Source organism: Schistocerca serialis, chromosome 4 (assembly GCF_023864345.2).
Source record: "Schistocerca serialis cubense isolate TAMUIC-IGC-003099 chromosome 4, iqSchSeri2.2, whole genome shotgun sequence".
In the NCBI taxonomy this organism is placed as follows: domain Eukaryota; kingdom Metazoa; phylum Arthropoda; class Insecta; order Orthoptera; family Acrididae; genus Schistocerca; species Schistocerca serialis.
Window position 1 is genome coordinate 463645335 of NC_064641.1, and position 17242 is coordinate 463662576.

The following is a 17242-nucleotide window of genomic DNA, read 5'->3' on the forward strand; positions in this document are numbered from 1 at the left end:
ACCCGTTGCACTCAGTGGAATTCACCATTAGGGAGTCATTGCCTGCTCATTTCGAAATTTTAGCGTTCATTTAACAAAGCTTCATAAAGTCCGTGAGACATGGTAAAAGATGTATCCCGTACTTTCAATAGTACGTAAGTTCGGAACTGATGGAACTATGAGATACAGAAAGGTCTTATAATACATTAGTTTGTGATGGTTGTAAACTGATAACAGCTGGACTGTTATTACTATCTGATATTTTACCATAAAGTTTAAAAACGTAAAAAAAATCATTTGAACTGTAGTAATTGCTTACTTTTTACTTCATTATGTTGCCACCAATATAGGCTCAATTAAACGATTCTGTTATATTGCAAGCTTCCGACTCTTTCAATTGCAGTCAAGACTTGAATAAAGTGGCAAAGGTAATGTTGATGAGAACAATGGGAGGAGTTGTGGTCTAAATAACAATAGCTTTATTCATTCTTAACATCACATGACACATGAGGCTAAAGAAACACCACACAAACATTTTTATTTGACAAACTCTTTCAGTAATATGCGGTCTATGGTTAACAAAGTGATCAGCTGGCGATCAACACACCACACTAACCAGAAGCAATCGCTTTATCTGACTTTATAAATGTGAATCTGTGGTACAGTCCAAAAACTATGCTACTATCAAACATCTATACTCTACTATCCCATAAAGAAAAATACGGTTCCAAAGAACAGGGTGCTGAGAAGCATATATTGGAGCCCTACACCGTAGCCGTGAATACTTCACCCTTCTACAGGTGAGGGCGGCACAACACGATGCTCACTGACTGCAGTCACGGACACCCGGCAATCTGTTAGCAACGGCGCGCGCCCGGAAATATGCAAGTACGCGGTCTCGTGATCGGCTGATTCGGAACGCAGATACTTCTCTATGAGCATCTGAAAACCCGGAAGATTCCATTGTGCAGGTGGACCCATTTGCTGTTCTGCAAAACCAATTTGACTCCGTGATACGACAATGCGTGACGAAATATGTCAAAAATTTAGATGGCTGACTCAAAACAAATAAGTACACCCGCGTATAACTCGTGGTGTGTGTGATGCGAGAAGCAGTACTTCTCACGGTTCGGATGGTGACTGGCACAGGCTCTAAGTGGCACACTAGCAGAGTACACAAGTCTAACCATTCAGGTAAAAACCTGACGTTCTATACTAGTGAAGCGCCAGTACAAGAATGAGTTCTTTTTCTCTACAGCTTTTCTCCGCAACTCAGCAGCATAGCACATTTACATGCTTAGACTACACCCACTCGCATTCGGGAGGACGACGGTTCAATCCCGCGTCCGGCCATCCTGACTTAGGTTTTCCGTGATTTCTCTAAATCACTCCAGGCAAATGCCGGGATGGTTCCTTCGAAAGGGCACGGCCGACTTCCTTCCCTAATCCGATGAGACCGATGACCTCGCTGTTTGGTCTCCTCCCCAGCCCAACTACGCCCACTTTACCACAAGCCAATCGTGAGCTGGAGCTCTGCATTCGAAGCTGGCAGACTGCCCCTCTGCTCTGCATACACAGATCTGACCAATCAGCGACTTCAAAAATTAATTGGGAGAAAAGGGAAAAAGATTCAGCTTCGCGGCCTCTTTCCCACATGTTTCCTAAAACCATGACTCGGATGAAACCACAGCCCTCCATAAAAAGATCGTTATCTCCCCTGTTGCGTCCATTTCGAATTTTCCAAATAACGGCCATAAACTCGCTAAAAGCCCCGTGCCTCCACAAATATGTTTTGTAGCAGAGTCTGGACACCTGGGTGCCACTGCCCTGTCCCACGGAAATTCGCAGAAACTCACAGCCGTCTCATCCACTTTCTACCTTCTTTATTGGCGGTCATCAGTTCGTACAACGGTCTGCTCATAGCTGGAGCGACTCCTCGGCGCTAGTCAGCCTACCTGGATTTGTGTCTGCACAATGAGGCCAAGGGACTTGGCTGTCGGCAAACGTTTTCACCAGGTTCCACAGAAATAAAGCTCCTATGAGCCCTCAGCCCTCAGCCACCATACGCTTTAATCGCAGTCAATTAATTTGGCACCCTCTTCCTTCAAACGTAGGTAAAGCCTACCACTATGCCTTCACTAGAGCACACAAACAAGAGCATTAACTACTGCCAACCATTTGATCATATGAATAAGTGTAAGTAGGCTGTTTAGGTTTTTATGTTGGTAACGCCACGTAGCGCTCTATATGAAAATCACTGACTGTGCTGTGTGAAGTCTGTGACTGGTTTGCATTGTTGGAATATTTGCTATTGTAGTGTTGGGCAGTTGGATGTGAAAAGCGCGTAGCGTTGCGCAGTTGGAGGTGAGCCGCCTGCAGTGGTGGATGTGGGGAGAGAGATGGCGGAGTTTTGAGAGCGGATGATCTGGACGTGTGACCATCAAAGACAATAATTTTGTAAGACTGGATGTCATGAACTAATATATATATAATGACTTTTGAACACTATTAAGGTAAATACATTGTTTGTTCTTTGATAATATTTCATTTGCTAAGTATGCCTATCAGTAGTTAGTGCCTTCAGCAGTTAGAATCTTTTATTCAGCTGGCAGTATTGGCGCCCGCTGTATTGCAGTAGTTTGAGTAACGAAGATTTTTGTGAGGTAAGTGATTCATGAAAGGTATAGGTTATTGTTAGTCAGGGCCATTCTTTTGTAGGGATTATTGAAAGTCAGATTGCGTTGCGCTAAAAATACTGTGTGTCAGCGTAGCGTTGATCAGAATAAATAAAGAGCGAACTGTCTGAGTACGTTCAGTTTTGGTCAGCTGTTTGAAAATCAAATAACGTAAGGGGCTTATCACCACAGTCATTTATAATTTTCCAAAGCGGATGTTTCATCAGATCGTATCAAATATAGCAACGAAGTAATAAAGATCATCTTCCCTAAGAACATTAAGCACCATGACACAGTATCAAAAGTAAGAGTGTCCTGCAATATCTCCATATGTCGTTTATTACATGTCTCTGTTGCTGTCATTGTCAATAATTTACAAATTAAGCATGAAACATGCAAATGGTATTAAAAGTAGGAAGTACGTTGATCGTCTGGTAAAATTAAGTACCACTCATAGAAAAGATTGATACATCTGAAAAAGAGTTAAAAGGTAACTTAGACTCAGCCGTCTGTAAAGTATAAAAGAAAATTTAGAAGCTAATTATTTCAGAAGAATTATTTTCCAAACAAGAACATGTCTTAGATACTCAGATGAAATGTTTCTAGTACTGGTACAGGAATGTATCTGCTACTGTTTTTTCTCTTTGCTTCAGTTACTTTCAGGTGCAAAGCAAGAAGATCATTTCTTCTCTCAGTGAACTGTAATGATTTTTCCCATAAATTGGAACATACTTCACACAACCAGCACACTTTTGCCATTGGGAGGAAGTTTATTGTTAAGTGCTTATAACATCGCCTATGTATCGAGACAAAATTACGTTACGCACACGGTCCTCAAATGAATAAACAGGTCAATTAAGAAGAATGATCATGGAAAATAAAAGAAATGCGGGTGAATGTGGCTTATGCACTGGTACGCAACCAATAAATCCGTTTCAATTTTTTAATACTAATGAGACACATACAATTACTGGGCATTTGCACCCCATTTCTGAAAATAATATAACCTTGTTATTGGAATACAAACGTCTCAGAAATGAGATCGACAGGAAATGCAAAATGGCTAAGCAGGGATGGCTAGAGGACAAATGTAAGGATGTAGAGGCTTATCTCACTAGGGGTAAGATAGATACTGCTTACAGGAAAATTAAAGAGACCCTTGGAGAAAAGAGAACCACTTGTATGAATATCAAGGGCTCAGATGGAAACTCAGTTCTAAGCAAAGAAGGGAAAGCAGAAAGATGGAAGGAGTATATAGAGTGTCTATACAAGGGCGATGTACTTGTGGACAATATTCTGGAAATGGAAGAGGATGTAGAAAGAAAGAAGGTGCTGGCAGATGTGAAAATTACCGAACAATCTGTTTAATAAGCCACGGATGCAAAATACTAACGCGAATTCTTTACAGACGAATGGAAAAACTGGTAGAAGCCGACCTCGGGGAAGATGAGTTTGGATTCCGTAGAAATATGGGGACACGTGAGGCAATACTGACCCTACGACTTATCTTAGAAGTTAGATTAAGGAAAGGCAAACCTGCGTTTCTAGCCTTTGTAGACTTAGAGAAAGCTTTTGACAATGTTGACTGGAATACTCTCTTTCAAATTCTGAAGGTGGCAGGGATAAAATACAGGGAGCGAAAGGCTATTTACAATTTGTACAGAAACCAGATGGCAGTTATAAGAGTCGAGGGGCATGAAAGCGAGCAGTGGTTGGCAAGGGAGTGAGACAGGGTTATGGCCTCTCCCCAATGTTGTTCAATCTGTATATTGAGCAAGCAGTGAAGGAAACAAAAGAAAAATTCGGAGTAGGTATTAAAATCCATGAAGAAGAAATAAAAACTTTGAGGTTCGCCGATGACATTGTAATTCTGTCAGAGATAGCAAAGCACTTGGAAGAGCAGTTGAACGGAATGGACAGTGTCATGAAACGAGAGTATAAGACGAACATCAACAAAAGCAAAACGAGGATAATGGAATGTAGTCGAATTAAGTCGGGTGATGCTGAGGGAATTAGATTAGGAAATGAGACACTTAAAGTAGTAAAGGAGTTTTGCTACTTGGGGAGCAAAATAACTGATGATGGTCGAAGTAGAGAGGATATAAAATGTAGACTGGCAATGGCAAGGAAAGCGTTTCTGAAGAAGAGAAATTTGTTAACATCGAGTATATATTTAAGTGTCAGGAAGTCGTTTCCGAAAGTATTTGTGTGGAGTGTAGCCATGTATGGAAGTGAAACATGGGACGATAACTAGTTTGGACAAGAAGAGAGTAGAAGCTTTCGAAATGTGGTGCTACAGAAGAATGTTGACGATTAGATGGGTAGATCATATAACTAATGAGGAGGTATTGAATAGGATCGGGGAGAAGAGAAGTTTGTGGCACAACTTGAGAAGAAGAAGGGATCTGTTGGTAGGACATGTTCTGAGGCATCAAAGGATCACCAATCTAGTATTGGAGGGCAGCGTGGAGGGTAAAAATCGTAGAGGGTGACCAGGAGATGAATACACTAAACAGATTCAGAAGGATGTAGGTTGAGTAGGTACTGGGAGATGAAGAAGCTTGCACAGGATAGAGTAGCATGGAGAGTTGCATCAAACCAGTCTCAGGACTGAACACAACAACAACATCCACACATTACTTTCATGCTTGGAAATAATTAGGTACTGTACCGAAAACAGTAACCAGCGACGTTATTTCAAATCGGTAAACTGCTACTACAAAAATGTTTCCTAGGTGGTAACTTATATCAGCACTGTGATAGTGCCAACTCCCAAGTAAAACTGTGAGACCCTACGCTCATCACGGTGATACCTCTCCGTAAACACAAGACAGATGACCATCTTACATACTCAGACTCTATACGACCACGGAAATCGATAGTCGTCCCGACAGTCGAAACTGGGCATCTACACACCATAATGACGTCACAGAGAGGTGACGCTGGGGTGAATCTAGCGTCTACCAACCTGTCGCCCACCGGCATGCACTCTCGCGGTTGCAGCGATCGTAATGTTTCGGCTCTTCAGTGTGTGTCCATCGACAGCAGGTTTGATGCTGCAGATACCCAGTCTAGTTGAAGAGTGTCCCGCAGAGAGTGCTTCTAGAAACAGTGCCTCCCCTGGTGTTGTAGTATCGGCAGTGAAATGGGTTCTGATTTATCTTCCACTCTTCAATGTTCATTTAAGGAACTGAATGTTTAAAAAGGATACATTCCATATGTGTAAAGGAGATAGTGCTGGTCGAAACTAAAATATAAAGCGCTATTAAAATATATCTGGAAACAAATACTTGTTGAGTTATGAGCCAATTTACGTGTGTCAACATCAATCATTCCTCAGCAGTGTAGAATGTTTTTCTCTGTTCTTGGTCCTTCCTCTGTGACGCTGTGATCAGACGTAAAACCCTGCCTCCTGTATCAGCCATCCCGTTCCGTCTCTTCGTACAGGTTGTGCGGACATCTGACCATGACTAGTGACTGTGTGAATTGTGATAAACCTTTAAAGTGAAATAACGTCCTGTTATTCAACGTGGGAAAAACCAGAGATTGTAGTCTACTGTGGTTTAACCAACATCATTAATGGACACGCACGCGTCAAGCACACCGAATGTCTTCCTCGGCAACCAGCTCCGTGTGAAAAATGTTCGGTTGACTATTCCACAGATAACCAAAACGGAGCATTCACACTAAGGACATTGGGTTGCCATAGACTTCACACTGTTCATATCGAAGGGAGGAGTAGAAGATAATCGCGAAGAACTGGAGCTTCTGAAGGCAAAAACAACGTTCTTACATGTTCAGTTAAACACAAGCAGTTAGTTTATGCATATCTCTTACAGCGAGTGTAAGCTCCTAGACTACAAGAGAACTACGCTAGATTATTTGTTTTATTTATTTATTTGTATAACCTGGAAAGGCCCACCCTCACATCTGACAAACCATTTTGTATGCTTTATATTAAGTTCAAGGCAACGGACATGCCGCGGTGGATACACCGGTTCCCGTCAGATCACCGAAGTTAAGCGCTGTCGGGCGTGGCCGGCACGTTGATGGGTGACCATCCAGGCCGCCATGAGCTGTTGCCACTTTTCGGGGTGCACTCAGCCTCGTGATGCTAACTGAGTAGCTACTCGACCGCATAGTAGCGGCTCCGGTCAAACAAAACCATCATAACGACTGGGAGAGTGGTGTGCTGACCACCCGCCTCTCCTATCCGCATCCTCAGTGACGATGACACGGCCGTCGGATGGCACCGATGGGCCACTTGTGGCCTGAAGACGGAGTGCATATTAAATTCACACGATAAGCATAAATTACATATAGTACACAACATTATAAAAAATTAGTAATTACTATAGTGGAAAAAGAGAAGAAACAATAAAGCAGAGTTTACATTCCTTCAGGAGTACAACAAAAGGGACAAGTTACAGAGAGGGTGTTTTAAACTATGGGGGCTAATAGCAATGGGCACGAGAGGAGGAGTCGATTAGAGAAATAGAAGAACGTGATAAAACGTAAGAAACAATACTGTGAATACAGGGGAAAAGATAGTGACGTGATTGGTTGTGAAATGAAAAGATCAGGAAGTGTAAATACACAAAGATAGAAGCGGTTGCTTTACTATTTCACAGAGGGACCACTGGCCATATGCCTTAGTTCTGGAAGGAAGCGTTATGCGGGTAACAGGAGAAAGTGTTTCAATTTCTTTTCAAAAGCATCTGGGCATTTAATTGCGCACAGACTGTAGATCAGCTTCTTCCAGATGAGAACAGCAGCAACAGAGAAGGCGTTTGTGAATGCTTTTGTTTTATTGGTGGACATTGCAGTAATGGGGGTTCGGTACAACGACTGACTGCACAAGTTCACGTTTCACGTGGAAACGCGTTCCGGAACTTTTTAAGGCCAAAAAGGCAGTCGGAAGCCTTCCTGACTGTGGCCGTTGTATTTTATGCCCAGTTGAGATGCTCATCCAAAATTGTGACTGTCGTTTGATAAGGAATTGGAATACTGTCTAGAAGAATACGAGGCAGTCTTTCGCGGTATTCCAAACTTGTTAATTTCAGATGGGGCACTAACATCGCTCGTAGTGTTAACGCACTGTACGGAAAATAAACGCCTCCTAGACATGTCTGTGCTTCTCATAAGGAAGACTGCAGAGAGTCGTTATAACTTCGCGAAACACACTGCAGTTGCTTCTTGTGTCATAGTGGGGTAGGTAGAGTAGGTAATCACCTGTTCGCTCTGGAGTTTGCACATCTGTGAAGGAGGAAAGTGCATGACCACAATTCAGCTGCCTACCTTCATCACGCTTCTACCTTCTAGCTCTCCAAACTGTTATAGAGCCAAAATACAGTTTGTCCCTTAATACTGTAAGAGGCTACTGTTGGAGGGCGGAAGTAGGGATGGTTCTGTGTGAGGAGGCACCCTCCCAGTTCGCTCCTTGCCGGTTTTCCTCAGAAGGTTGGAGGTGATATGTTGTCGACGGTAGGCGCAGTAAAAGAAGATTCAGAGTCAATTATTTATTGCGTTAGCTATGATCAGTGTCTTGACTCGCTGCTGAGATCAGCTAGCGTTGCCCGTCGAGGATTTGCTTCCAAGGCGGCCTTGAGCCCACTCAGTGTAGCTGACGCCGCACTCTCCTTTTCTGGCCGGCCGCCGCTATGGCGGGTTGCCGCCCGCGTTGGCTCGGCCGCCGGCCGTGCAGCGATGCCGTGGCATCGAGTGAAGGCGGCGTAAGTGTTGGACTTCACATTCCGTTTTGGGAGGTGCTCTGTCCCGCCACGCTCACCGCTGTTCTGCTCCATCTGTTGAACCGCAGTGACGGTTGCCGTGTAACTGTGTAGCACTGCAATCTTCGCCTGCCGTTCAGGTAGACCCTGAACAGTCCGCTCAAGTGTCAGGAGCGCTGGTGTCCTGCCCCAGTACGATAGGGAAGATCGGATCCACCCATCTGTGACAGCGGCAGGCTGTGCTGTTGCACTCTGCGACTGGTGTTCGTGGCGAAGTAGCCGTCTCTCCCAGCAGCGGCTGTCGTTGCTCTGTAACGTGCAGGAAATATACAACAGACTTGTGCCAGACGTCACTGTACCGTAACCAGGGAATCGAGTGCCAACGTCATGTACGCCATCGATTCGTCTGACAGATTGCCGTAACATCCAAAATGCTGGTTTTTATGGAGTGAAGCAGTGGCTAATGTTTACCTGAGTTACTTGTCATAACCTATCAGGCCTTGCTATTACAAAGGTATCAGCGACTCTCACTTGTCAGTTCTTGTTTAAATCGTACGTTATTGTACAGGACTGGTTCGTAAAGGATTTGGTACGCGTTATTGCATTAGCACGTAACTAAGGAGACGTGATCCTGTCCACCTTCTCTGACCCATTACAGTTCCGCTGAGATCCACTCATTGTCTGGCTCGCCAGAAGCGTCGACGTTGCGTTTTCCCCTGACCCACTTTCGGTGGTGATCAGTGGTGCCCAACCCGCGGCACGCGGGTTCTATGTAATCCAAAGCAAGTATCAATGTGACCCAACAAGTGCGCATCTACTAAAAGAGCGAAAAAAAATTGCTCTGTCCATGTGAAGTTATGATAAATCGAATACATTCAATTTGAAACTCTCTTTACATGTTTCAGTACCATACAATGCTGTGCTCAAAATGTGAATTCTCAGAAATTTGTTCCTCAATGTTTGATACTAGTAGACTTCTCTTGGCCAGGAATGCCCATTTTGCCAGTGGAAGTCTGCCTTTGATGTCGTCCTTGCTCCGTCCATGACTGGTTATTTTGCTGCGTATGTAGTAGAATTCCTTAACTTCACCTACTTTGTGACCATCAATCCTGATGTTAAGTTTGTCGCTGTTCTCATTTCTGCTGCTTCTCATTACTTTCGTCTTTCTTCGAAGTATTCGCCAACCACATTTTGTTTACTCATCAGACTTTTCATTCCATTCAGCAGGTCATGCAACTACTTCACTTTCACTCAGGATAGCAATGCCATCAGCGAATCGTATCACTGATACCCTTTCACCTTGAATTTTAATTCCACTCCTGAACCTTTCTTTTACATTCATAATTGCGTCTTCGATATATAGACTGAACAGTAGGGGCGAAAGACTACATCGCTGTCTTACACCCTTTTTCATTCGAGCACTTCGTTCTTGGTCGTCAACTCTTATTATTCCGTCTTGGCTCTTGTGCATATCGTATATTACTCGTCTCTCCCTAGAGCATACTCCTATTATTCTCAGAATTTCGAACATTTTGCGCCATTTTACACTGTTGAATGCTTTTTGCAGGTTGACAGATCCTATGCACGGGTGTTGATTTCTTTAAGAAAATTCCATTATCAATCGCAACATCAGAATTGCTTCTCAGGTGACTTTACCTTTCCTATTGCCAAACCGATCGTCATGTAACTCATCCTCAATTTTCGTTTCCATTCTTCTGCATATCATCCTTGTCACTAACTTGGATGCACGAGCTATTAAGCTGATTGTGAGATAATTCTCGCACTTGTCAGCCCTTGCAGTCTTCGGATTTGTGTGGATGATATTTTTTCGAAAATCAAATGGTGTGTCGCCAGACTCGTGAGTGCAATATAGTCACTTTAATATGATATCATTTACGTTAAGGTGACTATATTTTACTAACTACAGACGAGTGTGAGTACGATATAGTTACTTTAATATATATGACATTCACATTTATACATGATCTCATCAAAATTTTATTGGCAAGTACTTGTCACTGGCGATAAATGGTTCAAATGGCACTGAGCACTATGGGACTTAACATCTATGGTCATCAGTCCCCTAGAACTTAGAACTACTTAAACCTAACTAACCTAAGGACATCACACACATCCATGCCCGAGGCAGGATTCGAACCTGCGACCGTAGCGGTCGCTCGGCTCCAGAATGTAGCGACTGGCGATAAATGCCGAAACAATCTGTCGGTAATAAAGATTAATTATTATAAGCAGCTATGATGCATCTTGCTAATAATCATGTCATTATCTAAGTGATTGTGTTACTTCGTCGTGATTGTGTGCTATTCCTCTTTCCCGCAGCTAATGGTCGCAGTAAAGAAGAATGTGCTCTCTCTCTCCACAAGCAAAAGCAGCCTGCTGACGGAGGTTGACTACTGGCCATTAAAATTGCTACACCAAGAAGAAATGCAGATGATAAACGGGTATTCATTGGACAAATATATTACACTAGAACTGACATATGATTACATTTTCACGCAATTTTCACTGAGAAATCACTACCCAAACAACCACTTCTGGCTGTGATAACGGCCTTGATACGCCTTGGTATTGAGTCAAACAGAGCTTGGATGACGTTTACAGGTACAGCTGCCCATGCTGCTTCAACACGATACCACAGTTCATCAAGAGTAGTGACTGAAGTATTGTGACGAGCCAGTTGCTCGGGCACCATTGACCAGACGTCTTCAGCTGGTGAGAGATCTGGAGAATGTGCCGGCCGGGGCAGCAGTCGAACATTTGCTGTATCCAGAAAGGCCCGCACAGGACCTGCAACATGCGGTCGTGCATTATCCTGCTGAAATGTAGGGTTTCGCAGGGATCGAATGAAGGATAGAGCCACGGGTCGTAACACATATGAAATGTAACGTCCACTGTTCAAAGTGCCGTCAGTGCGAACAAGAGGTAACCTAGACGTGTAACGAATGGGACCTCATACCATCACGCCGGGTGATATGCCAGTATGGCGATGACGAAAACATGCTGCCAATGTGCGTTCACCGCGATGTCGCCAAACACGGATGCGACCATCATGATGCTGTAAACAGAACATGGATTCAGCCGAAAAAAATGACGTTTTGCCATTCGTGCACCCAGGTTCGTCGTTGAGTACATTATCACAGGCGCTCCTGTCTGTGATGCAGCGTCAAGGGTAACAGCAGCCATGGTCTCCTAGCTGATAGTCATTGCTGCTGCAAACGTCGTCGAACTGTTCGTGCAGATGCTTGTTGTCTTGCAAACGTCCCCATCTGTTGACTCAGGGCTCTAGACGTGGCTGCACGATTCGTTACAGCCAAGCAGATAAGATGCCTGTCATCTCGACTGCTAGTGATACGAGGCCGTTGGGATCCAGCACGGCGTTCCGTATTACCCTTCTGAACCCACCGAGTCCACATTCTGGTTACAGTCATTGGATCTCGACCAATGCGAGCACCAATGTCGCGGTACGATAAACCGCAATCGCGATAGGCTACAATCCGACGTTTATCAAAGTCGGAAACGTGATGGTATGCATTTCTCCTCCTTACACGAGGCATCACAACAACGTTTCACCAGGCAATGCCGGTCAACTGCTGTTTGTGTATGAGAAATCGGTTGGAAACTTTCCTCATGTGAGCACGTTGTAGGTGTCGCCACCGGCGCCAACCTTGTGTGAATGCTCTGAAAAGCTAATCATTTGCATATCACAGCATCTTCTTCCTCTCGGTTAAATTTTGCGTCTGTAGCACGTAATCTTCGTGGTGTAGGAAGTTTAATGGCCAGTAGTGTATTCACGCAGCAAATGCATGCGCCATAGCCCATGACGGGTTAAAAAATGAATCTTGCCCTGGCTGGGATTAACACGTTTCGTCTGAAGTCACATTTGTGGAGAGGGATATTGCGGTGAGCGCACTATGTGACGCGCAGTGCAGCTTTCCGGCAGAAGCAGGAGGAAGTGGAGGCGGTCGCGATCCCAGAGCGGCGCTGCGGTGAGAAGCAGGCCGGCCGGGATGGAGCGCAGATAAGGGGCGCTCGTCGAGAGCTGGCCGGGCCGGCTTTCCACGAGCCGCGCGGCGCGCACCAAAATAATTGAGTGTCCGCCGGGCTGCGTCGCGCCGCTGGAGAGACGCTCCGCTGCGCTCCGGCCCTCTGTTCTCCGGGAAAGCCCGCGGCGGGTCGCGACCCAGTAGCGCGGCGCGGCTTGGCACGCCGGCCGCCCACACTTTCCACGGTCCGCGAGCGCAGGCGCAGGCGCGGTCGGCGTGCTCGCGCGTGGTGCCTCTGCCTGCCAAGCCGGCTCTCCTCTGCTGACCCCTACGTGCGGGCGTCCGGCGATAGGCTGGCGCCCGGCGCGTCCCGTGCGTGTTCAGCCGTGGCCGCCAAGCGCACCGTTCCTCCCGGGGCGCGCGAGCGCGATGGCGAGAGGTGCGAATTGATTCACAACCAGTAAATCTTTGTTGTAAATCGTTGATAGCTTTGCGGAGGGGAATACTCCATCTATTGCTCTGTCCGTGTGAAATACACAGTCCAGTCACATCAATGTGACCACCACATATCTTCGAGATGAAAGTGCAATGATCTCTCGCAGACGGCAGCTGACACCACTGGCAATGGATAATACGCTGCTGTCCAAAATTAAACCAACAGACTCCTATTTTCGACGTCCTCTGTCTAATTCACGATATAATCGTACAAACCGTCAACAGATGTCGTTACAATCGCATTCTGCACGGAACGTGACATTCAGATCAACGGACAACCACGCCAGCAACGACGTCAGGGCACGTCTCAAGCGGAGTAGTGCTTGCAGGGTAGTCCCACATCCACAATCCCTGTGTACACAGTCACAAACGGCGCAGTATACCACAGAGAAGACACCTACAGTCTCTCTACCGCCGAGGGCCATAGGAAGAATGGAAGCAGGAGAGTCGCAAACTGTTGTGGCCCGATGGCTTAAGAGGGGTAGGACGTCAAACGGGCGAACTTGGAGCAGGAGAGGCATCGCAGGACATTTTAATTCCCAGTGTCTATACTTTTACAAATAAATTCATAAAACTTTGTCAGCATCACCAGGAAGGATTCATGATTCACACCCATTGCAGTGGAAGTTCGGAAACATAACAAAATAAATTTTTTTATGTGCGAAATTTCATAATTTTTTCACTTATTAATGGCTGCATTTGTTGCTGTAGGTACACTTTTCTTCATAAGTTAGAGAGATTCTTCGATGAATTTTGCATAGCATACATACCATACTGACAGGTGTATGAAACTCTAGAATTTATTTAATTTATGAAGAAACGAATCAACTGTTATATTTTAAATATCATGTTTAGAAAAAACACAAATTTTATAGATAATTACCTCAATTTTTACCACAGTTTTTAACAGATTTGGAAAATTCTAGAGTTTCATACACACCTTTAAGTGTGGTTTGTATGCTGTGCAAAATTCATCGAAGAATCTCTTTTACTTATGAAGAAAAGTGTACCTATAGTAACAAATGCTGCCATAAGTAAGTGAAAAAAATGATGAAATTTCACATGTAAAAAAAAAATACTTCGTTATGTTTTCGAACTTCCACTGCAATTAGTGTGGATTCTGAATCCTTCTTGGTCATGCTGACAAAGTTTTATGAATTTATTTGTAAAAGTATTGACAGTGGAAATTAAAATGTCCTGTGGTGCCTCTCCTGCTGCAAGTCGGCCCGTTTGACGTCCTACCCCCCTCAATGTGAATCGTTCTGTTGTTTCTCTGATGAGTCGACAGTTTATGGAGACCGAAACTACATCCCGGAGACCATGACAGGGCCGACCACATGTGACATCAGAAACAGTGGATCGTTATTTGGAGGTAAGAGAACGACGGTACCATCTTAGTACTGCAGTGCAGCTGGCATCTGACCTCGCAGCATCCGCTGGACGTGTTGTTTGAGGCAACCGGTCTCTAGAAGATTTCAGAAGTGTGGCCTTTATTGTTGGGGACCTGTTGTCTGTTTGCCTCTAGTGTGTTTTCACTGAAGGGAACGTCTGGAGTGGAGTCGTCAACATGCACCTGAACGCTCGAGTGGTGGGCCAATTTCTTTTGACAGATGAGTTCCGATTTTGGAGTCAATCTCGACGGATTCGCATCTGTAGGGCACGTGGAACACGATTTCGGGACCCAAACATTGTGGAAAGAGACCGATATCGAGGAGGATCCCTAATGGAATAGGCACGGATAATGTCGACTACTCGAATACCTCTTTATGAAATTGTACGAGTGAATCAGCAAGATTTAAATGCTGTCAAGTACCGTGATGATATCTAGGGACATCATGTGCGGTTGTTGTGAGGCGCTAACAGTTCAGAGTTCAGACTACGTATTGATGGACTATGGTGCTCGACCACGTAGAGTACAGAAAGCAGATTTTTTTTTTTTGGGGGGGGGGGGGGGGAGTTATTGCACCAATACCGTGGCCTGCTCACTCTTCCTTCCGATTTGAATTCCATAGACCTGTCTGGAATGCACTAGGGAGACGGATTGCATGAAGTCAGCATCCGCCAACCACTCTCGAAGACTTGTGAGCAGCACTGTAGGAAGAAAGGGCGTTATAGTCTCAACATGAGATTTATGACATCATTCAACGACGTACTGTCGGTGTCAGGCGTGTACTAGTGCCAGAGGTGGTCACATTCCATAATGAGCATATAACCAGCTGTCATAATGTGTGTGCAAATCAGTTAAGTTGAAAAAAGAAACGCAGAAAATTCTTATCTACCATTACGGATGTTGCAGTTGGATACTTCTGTATTCTTTACGTCGTTTCTACATTATTATCACTTGTTTACACTGTTTCGTGTCAAAATAAACGTAACCGTTCAAAATTACCGTTTCTTGCTATAATATTGGACACCAGTCTATATATAAAACGCATCAGGTGCTCGTGCGGAACAGTGGAGTCGCTGTCGTAATGCGGAAACGAAGTGATTTATCTGACGTCCAAAATAATATGATTGTTGGCTTTTGGGAAAGGGTGTAAGCGTTTCCAAAACGTCTAAAAGTTTGTAACCTGTTGGCGAGCAAAATCAAATGGCTCTGAGCACTATAGGACTTAACTTCTAAGGCCATCAGTCCCCGAGAACTTAGAACTATTAAAGCTAACTAACCTAACGACATCACACACATCCATGCCTGAGGCAGGATTCGAACCTGCGACCGTAGCGGTCGCGCGGTTCCAGACTGTAGCGCCTAGAACCGCTCGGCCACCCGGGCCGGCTTGTTGGTGAGCAGCCACGGTTAAAGAATAATGTGCGTAGCAAAAAGACGCTACCCGAAATCTGCACCAAGGCAAGTGTGATACACTCTGGGTCATAAGTTACAGGGTCGAACAACGGCTGTGGAGACCTGAACGGGCGAATGGACGTGCAACTGTTGAACAACTGACCGTCCAGATGAACCAGGGGACTACGAACAGTGTCTCCTTAACGACCGTTCAGCAAATATTGCTGCGCATGGACCACCACAGCAGACGCCTGCATAACTAACTAATCCTGACTGCTGGAATCGGCACGTCACAACCGCAACTGGACGTCCGCTGATTGGTGACAAGTTGGACTTTCCAGACGAATCAGATTTTACGTCCCGTCGGAGAGAGGGCAGTTGACATGTACAGCCCCACAATCGTCGGAAGGGTGCAGGCTGGAGAAGACAGCATTATGGTCTGAGGAACGTTTTGGTGGCATCCCCAGGATGATCTCGTCAATCTGGAGAGCAAAATGGATCAACACAAGTACGCATCAATCCGTCCACCTCTACATGCAGGCCGGCTGGAGTGGCCGTGCGGTTCTAGGCGCTACAGTCTGGAACCGAGCGACCGCTACGGTCGCAGGTTCGAATCCTGCCTCGGGCATGGATGTGTGTGATGTCCTTAGGTTAGTTAGGTTTAATTAGTTCTAAGTTCTAGGCGACAGATGACCTCAGAAGTTAAGACGCATAGTGCTCAGAGCCATTTGAACCATTTTTCTACATGCAGTCTGTTAGTCTGTTTTTTCCTCGGCACGATGGCATCTACCAACAGGACAATACAACGAGTCCCACAGCTCGAAGTGTACGTGCGTCTTTTGAAGGGCATCCAGATGAGTTCACTGTACTCTCCTGGCCACCAAAGTCCCCGAACTTAAACCCAACCGAGAATTGTTGGACCACCTCTATCGGGCTGTTCGCACAATGGATCCTCAACCGAGAAACTTAGCGCTGCTGGGCGTGGAACTGCCGTCGACGTGGCTCCACATTCCTGTTGGTACCTTCCGGAACTTCACAAAGACTCTCTTCTTCCACGTCCATGTGTAAGCTTATTTGTCCGTCGCTGACATAGAAGACTGCAAACCTTCTTTCCTTCCTGTCTAGGCAAGCTGTGCAGTGACTAGAGTACATGTAAGGCTTACTGGGACGAGGTAAATGCTAGCTACAATGAAGTCGATAATTCGATTGTAATATTGGTATTTTAATTTGATAGTCCCCACAACTGAAAAAATTTACAAAAAGAATGTGAATCTCTTGGTGTACCCATACACTCCTGAGAATGGCACATTAACAATTTGCAATTACGCGCCCCTATTACCGGCAGCTGCGTTGATAAATACTCGGCACCTCGCAAGGATAACTACCAGATGAACAATATTAGATAAGTTGTTGGAAGTGATTAAGCGTTGGTGAAAATCTCACTTCTGAGCACACAAAGGGCTCTAACCGCAGAACTCTGCACGGAACACGCGTTGGTGCAGTGCTGAGGTACAGACCGTATATCTCCCGTCGAAGACGATGGTCAAGACGCCGTCTCCAAGTCCGTACCGCTCGATG

At 45.1% G+C, this 17242-nt stretch overlaps 1 pseudogene; it reads left to right on the forward strand.

Moving 5' to 3' along the window:
• The first annotated feature begins 6621 nt into the window (after window positions 1-6621).
• On the forward strand, window positions 6622-6739 carry LOC126475725 (5S ribosomal RNA; annotated as a pseudogene).
• Window positions 6740-17242: the final 10503 nt, after the last annotated feature.